This window comes from Pithys albifrons, chromosome 7 (genome assembly GCF_047495875.1).
Source record: "Pithys albifrons albifrons isolate INPA30051 chromosome 7, PitAlb_v1, whole genome shotgun sequence".
NCBI classification, from domain to species: Eukaryota; Metazoa; Chordata; class Aves; order Passeriformes; family Thamnophilidae; genus Pithys; species Pithys albifrons.
This window is the reverse complement of record NC_092464.1, coordinates 32701233-32708934: the sequence shown is the minus strand read 5'-3', so window position 1 is coordinate 32708934 and position 7702 is coordinate 32701233.

Genomic DNA, 7702 nt, shown 5'->3' with positions numbered 1-7702 from the left:
TTATCAGCCTAAAAACAATAAAGTTGGTTAGGATGGAGTTTTTTGCCATGTTATTTGATACATGAAATTGTTACATAAATTTTGAGTGACAGTCTCAATAAGGACCAGCTGGTGGAAATTATTAAACATGTGGTAAATAGACTTCAGAGGCACTGAAGATCAAGGCCCATGGTTAGAGGAATCCAACACCACCAGGGCTGGGGTAATAACTAAAAGGTGGCTTTACTGTGACACTCCAGTCCTTCACAGTCTCCCTCCTCAGCCCTTGGGCCTTATAGTACACATTCCCACCAGGCTGACATAGAAAATGTTTGGGTCTGCTTGAGCTGTGGCTGCAGCCAGCAACATTCACAAGAAAAAAGAAGGGCAGAATGACATATAAGTAGGAAAAAAATAGCTAAAAGGAACAGAGGTGTAAAAGAAGTGAAAAGAAGAATAAAAAACCAAGGAAAAGTATGATAAGTGAAGACTGAAGAGACCATCTGAAAACTGAGATGACTTCTCCAAATGTTCCAGCCGTAGCTGACTGTGTCTGAAAATGAGTCTACATGAAACACTGAGGAGTTGCTTGAAACCAGTGGATCATTACCAAATCTTAAATTAACCTTATAGCTTTTACATTATTATTCTTGGTCTCTGAGTAACAGCTCTGCAATTTAAACACCTGAATTGAATTGTGCAGCTATAAAGGAGAAAAAGTTTAAAATACCCTAAACATTCTCCTAGCAAAGAAACACACATTCAGGGAGATTTAGAGCTTCACCTGACAAAGAAGTGCGTGGGCAGCAAGTGCTTGGTACTTCACAGCTTTATCACCTCCGTTATTAAATCTCATTGAGGAGATACATATCTCTGCTACCTGAAGGCCTGTCAGATGACAGGGTGTGAACACAACATGCATGTCTAGACTGACAGAGCTGGCATGCTCACACCGCTATCACACCACCATCTATACAACATGAATACAGGAATTGTTAATCACTGCTCACAGGAACTTCCAAAAAAAATGAAAAGTGAAAAAAAAAAGGTATTTGAAGAATGAACTTGGCTTTTAACCAAGACAGCAAAGGAAAATGAGACAATCTTGTTTTGGCAACCAGGTACATTTAGGTAAATGCTATCTGCCATAACCACTGATCTCCCAAGGGAACTCAGCTTAAGGCTGGACAAATTTCCTTTCTGGGAAAAAAATCATGTGTGTCTCACTTCACATGGGACAGTGACCATTGGCTGACTGAACCAAACATGTAAACAAAGCTGCCTTAGCAGTCTGCAGTTCTTCTTGCACCGAGAAGAAAAAATGCTCCTGAGCAGTTTCTGTTGTCACCCACCTCAGTTTGTCCCTGAAAAATTAATTAAACCTTGCAGGTTTTAGTAATTGCAGTGCCTTTATATTATTTATATTGCAGTGCCTATATAGTAGCTAAAGCTGTGCATTTTACTATTTTTTATGAGAAGGTGTTTCCTTGCGGTGATACATTTATTTGTCTGAATTCCTGTGTTGAGATTGATCATAGAATTGTTTAGGTTGGAAAAAACCTGTAACTTCATCGAGTCCAACCATTAACCCAGCACTGCCAAGTCCACCACTAAACCATGTCCCCAAGTGCTACATCTACATGTCTTTTAAATTTCTCCAGGAATGGTGACTCTACCACTTCCCTAAGCACCCTGTTGCAATGCTTGACAATTCTTTCTTGGAGAAATTTTTCCTAATATCCAATCTAAAATTGTTTGCAATCTAAAGATCTTTTCCAAACTTGGCATTTGACGACAGCATAGGAACCCAGAATGAGGACAGCATGAGGGCTGTCAGAGGGAGCTGGGGTTGTTTAGCCTGCAGAAAAGGAGGCCCAGCAGCGACCTTATCACTCTCTACAACTAGTTGAAAGGAGGTTGTAGTGAAGTTTGGTTTGGTCTCTTGTAGTTAACAACCGTCTGGATAAGAAAAAATGCACCACAGGAGGTTTAGATTTTTTAGTGATGCAAGTAATTTTTGGCCTGATTTTACCCTAAGGGAAGGCTCAAATAAGCATGCTAGCTCTCTCCACTTTTAGGGATCTCTCTCACTGGTCCCTCCCTAGAAATGCTAAACTCCCTACTCAGTCATAGCCATGTGTGTGACAGTGCCCCAAAATGTCTCATGAAAGCAGCTTGTGGGGAAGGTAGAACATAAGAAATTATCTGCAGCACTTTGATGTAAACAAATCCTCACAAGAGCTCAGCCTTAAAAACAGACCCACAGAGTGTCCCAGTCCACTCATCACCCACAAGTGGACTTGTCTTCCCTGCCTATGGAAGTGCTAATTTGTGTAGATGACCATCAGTGGAAGACAAAGCACAATACCATTGTATGGATACTGACCCTCCAGACTGCACCACACATCTCTTTTTAAAGGTGTGTACAGCAAAGCAAGTTTATTAAAATCTCTAGGTAGGTTTGTTAGGGTTTGTTTAACTATGATGACAGTGAAGGAGGAGGTGTAGCTATCCTGAGAGTCCCAGTGCTCTGCTGTGGTAGCCCACAGTCTTCCAAAGCCACTGTAAGGTTCTGGCTTGCTCTGGGTCTCAGCTGACCCACTTTCAGTTTCGCAGCTGCCACAGTTAAATTACAAATTCGCCATTGGTTTTACTGTACTACTTTTCTCATATTGACTTAATGAATTGTTAATGATGTGTTGCAGAGTCAGCATGATTCACCAAGGCACAGACCTCTTCCACTCAGGACAGTGGATAATTGCTGTGAAAGTGCTGGATTATGGTGGTGCGAGACCCATATTTTACATCATATTATAATTAAATCGATTTAGGCCTCCCCGTTGCCCAGAGAGGTGTTAAAGACAGATTTTTTTTCTCATTCAGCTCAAGAGAGCAGTCAAATTTTCACTGAGAAGTTCTGTGTTCTCCAAAGACATTAATGGATATTTTGGCTAGGAAAAGGAAAAAAAAATTCTTCCAGAAAAGTAATCCAGAAACAATCAAACCAGCAAACTCCAAACAAAAAGGTGAGCTATCAAAGAAAATATACTTAAGAAGAAATATCTGAACCTCTGCTATGTAGTCACCTTGGTGAGAGGACACCAATGGAGAAGTAGTCTCACAGGCAAAGCTCCTTTAAAACTTTCCTAAGAAAAAAGGTAAACTGAATGTATTCAATTTTACCTTATTTCCCTGCATATGGTATGTTTCTCTTCTTGTGGGCTAGGGCTATGAGTTCATCACGGAAGCTCAGTTGTTTTATGGTCCTGTGAAACTGCCTTAGCTGCCCAAGAAATAACCTCAGCACTTCCCTGTAATAGGAGTCAGAATAAATGAAAATGCTGGCAGCTGAACTTTAGCATACTTTTTAATGTGTTAACATCAAAAAAGTGGACAAAATGCTGCATTTTTGCACTGTATTTTCACTGACTCATGGCAGTAATTCAGAGAGTAACCTCTTCCATGGACTCAGCAGTGAATATACTAGCAATAGAGACAGAAGAAAAAAGATTACTATATTACATAGCCACCAGCTTTCTATCTAGAAGCCCCATTTAGATAGTAACATTTATGGCTTAAAAGTAAAGGCAGATTCTGGGCTAGTGGTGCTGTTGTACTCCTAGTGATGTGTTGCTGTCACCCTGGATCCACCATCTTTGGCTGACAGCATAGAGGAAGACTCATTTGGAGGCTTGGAGGGAAATAGAAAGGAAAAGGTCATATGGGGTTTGGTTTGGGCTTTTCCAAGTTTGCCTGGTGCCACTTGCACAGAGTGACCATGGCTTTACGGGATCATGGGTTAGCCAGTGAGGCACTGGAGGAACAGTCTGGCTGTGCTGGAACTTGCCCATTCCCACACAGCCATCACCACATCGACTCATCTTCAGCTGCTGCAAAGTAACAGGAGGTAGGATCTGGCTGTGATGTTGCAATACAGCTCTGGCAGGGCAGGGGAGGACACCGAGGCTGGTAATGCCGCTGTGCAGCCCCCTTATCAGCACAGGCTACTGCCCTGGCCCACATCTGGAGAGGCTTCTGCTTGCAGAAAGTGCAACAGGAACTGCTGTTTCACTGGAACAAAAGTATTTTTTTAATGCCCTGTTCCCAGATGCATTACATAATAATCTTTAACAGTTCTCATCACATGTGGGCAGGGAAATATATTAAATACATAAAAGTTAGTCTTCTGAGTTAATCCTAAACACCAATATCTTTTTTTTTTTTGTGATAGGAACCATAAATTTGCACTGATTCTTTTAAATCTGCATTGGAATATGGTTATTTTATTTCAGCTTTCTTTGCCAACACTAGAAAATCTAACATGGTTTTACTGTGGGAGAACCAAAAAATTGATTTAACACAGCAGCCTACTTGCAATCCCGGGGTTAAGTGAAATACTGAGGGTAAAATTTGTCTAGCATGTGTAATGCACTGATCACCAGACCTATCAGCTCAGCATGGGAAATACTATATAAGATGACAAAAATCATTACAGAAAATGTGTGCACATCATATAATACAAATATTTGTTTCTTAGATCTATAATTCAAACTGTCTCCCCTAAGAGAGCAAAACAGTTTAACGAATCTTCCCTTTGCCATGCTGCTTAATTGCAGCTGGTTGCTCAGAGCAGGACTGTACCCAGTAGTCTGGGAGGAAGAGAAAGCTCTTTCATGCCTAAGAAGTTTCACTGCAAATGTGTCAGACTGCAAAAGGTTCTGCTGCACGTGGAAAGAAGTTGAACAGTTATTCAAAAAATTCAGATCCAATGTATGATAGTTGCCATTCTTCTCAGTAAAGGGATATTATATCCAATCTGAACAGTCTGAATTTAATCCTGTACTGTGTCTGACACCAAAGTATAAAAAATGGAATAGTCCTGAAGAAAAAGTAAAGAAATTAGAAGTGTAGGTGAAGAAGAGAAAAATAGATTTTACATTTAGACTTCCATAAATTTATATTGATTTTTCATGCTGCAGTTGTCATGAGTGGTGTTTGAATTAAAGCAAAAAAAAAGTATTTATGAAATGAGAACCAAATTATAAAATGAAAATAGGTATAATTTGATCTTTATTACCAATTGTTTGCTACATTTCAGAGTACCTAATTCTTCTATTATTATACATTAGGAAAGAACTTTTGAATACAAAACTGGTTATCAAATGGTGTGTTGTAGAATGAAAAATAAAACCATAAGAAAAGCCAGTATTTATTAAGACATAGAGGCCAACAAAACTCAAGCTGCAAATAATTCTTCGGTGACCAATTTTCTTAACATGAGAATGTTTGCAGATATTCTGGTAACAAGTAAAAATTACAGATGGGTGCTGAGGGCAGACTAAGTACTAATAAGAGTCCATGTACTTGAACTTTATTCAAATCAAGAAGTTTCATCAAGATGTTGACAAAAGTACAGAAATGTAGTATATAGCCCAAACAGCTATATTTATTTTATTTAGAATATACTGGGAAGTCAGAGCTTATTGACCTTGTCATGCTGTTTGTTATCTAGGATGAAATTCAGAAAACTGGGAGCAAATGATGAAGCTGTTTACCTGTTTTGACAGCTGAATGACTGGATTTCACCCTGATACACATTAAAGTTCCTTCCTTTACTTACTTATACTTTGAATGTAAAAATGTTTACATTTTTAGGCAGAAATCATCTTCTGAGTAGCAAAGCTCAGCTGGAGGTCACTGCTCAGTGAAAATGAGCCTCAGGGTGAAAATGCCAATTGATGCCTTTTGCTGTGGTGGCGTTGCTGTTTGGCAGTGGGGTGAGAAGCAGTCCGGCAGTGCTGGGCTAAAAATTGGGCTTGATGATCTCAAAAGTCTTTTCCAAGCTATTTGATTCCATGGTTCTATGAGCAGAGAGCATTGCTGAGGCACCATGTCACTGATCTGGAACACTATCAGCAGCAGCCACTTTTTGGATCAGTATTTTGCACAGATATGGTTTTCACCAACTCCTCAGAAGAAATTCAGCTCTGGATTCTGGTAGATGTCTTCACCTGATAAGACATCTCAAAATTTTCTCATAAAACCACAGATGAACTATCAGAAAAGTGAGATCAGTTTGTTTGCTTTTATTTTTTGCCTGTCTTAACACTTAGCACAAAAGTGAGTTACAATGCATATCTCCTCATCTAACTGGAGCATGGCAGAAAGCTTCATAGTAAATGCTCAGGGTCAGGTGACTGAGGAGAGCAGGGGGAGAGAATTTTCAGAAAAATGTTAAAAACATCACTACTGTCTGGCTGCTTTGCAGAGAGCCTGTAAGGCAGTGTCTTCATCATCCTCTTCGTGTCAGCTGTGCAAACAGAGAGAGGGGAAAGACAATGAGCTGGAGTGTTCCAAATATCATGTGCAGCTGCAAAAAAGATACAAGAATATGAAGAAGGAGACTTCTTTGCCACTCTACTCTTGGGATAAATAGTTTACTTTGCTTTCTACAACTAAGGGAGGAAAATCAAGACAAGGGAGAGTTTGGAATACTTCAATCAAAATGAGCACTGCAAATATAACAATAAGGAAAACACTGTGCACTTGTATATGCAGTTATCAATAACTACCATCAGCACTCTGCCTACCGTGCTGAGAAATGGCAGCGTATTTCTGACCCCATATATTCCCTTCAATACTCTGTGAAAGACGTGCTTGCAGTGATTGGAAACATTTGAAGGCAACTTTGATTTATTTCTTTAATTCATATGAAATGGGAAGATTCTGAAAGAAGGCGAATGGAGGTGACATTTTGTTTTGGTGGAGCAGCCCACCAAAACATCATAACCCAGTTCCCCTTCCTCCTGGATAACCCAGCATGGTGTTCCCAGGAGCTAATACAGTCTCTTCCTGGGATAGACATGATGCTGACAACTTCTCCTTTGTTTAAGCAGCTAAAATGTTTCTTGCTATTTAAATTCAGTGGAAAAAGAAAACTGTATGAAAATCACAAAGTATTTAATTAAGAAATGTCTGCCAGGTCTTCAAGGCTTTTAGAACCACAGCAACTTTAAATAAAAAAGTAAGGAACAAACTGCATCACAAAATATTTGAAGTCAAAATATAGCAAGGCTTAAGGACGCCATTTGAGTATGCTGAAAGGCACAGGGAGGACATTCACACTGTTCCATGGGGATGTGCTTTGGGCTTTAGCATGCTGTGTTCAGGCAGACAGAAGTTCAAAGCTCTAGAAAATGCAATCTCTTTGAAATCTTCACTCACATTACAGAACCTGACTCTTCATCACAACTCTGTACTGAAAGTAGAGGGACATGCAAACTCTGTCTTTTATCAACATACAACATGTTTTACAGTTTTAGTCCTACCGTATTTGAATACTTTTCATGTGTTTTCAGATTATACAGAACTCTCTCACACAAGGTATTTGTATAGATACTATTTTGAAATTGAAAACAAAAAAAGTTTCAAGTTATTTACAAGAGAAGAAAACTGATTTCCTGTTAGATGGGGACCAACTAAGTCATCCAAAGCTTTGAGATGGCTTCTCCTTGAAACAAGCATCTGTGATACACAGAAAAAGACTTTGGCTCTTAAGACCTGTTTCTGGTTAGAACATAAATGAGAATATTCACTATTTAAATAAGAGCAAATATGGACTAAGGCAAAGCAGGAGATTTAAAAAAGACTCCATCCCTACTCATTGCATTCTCATTGGATGGGTTGTTCAGCTATGCCTCAGTTTAGGGCTGTTTCAGTGGCT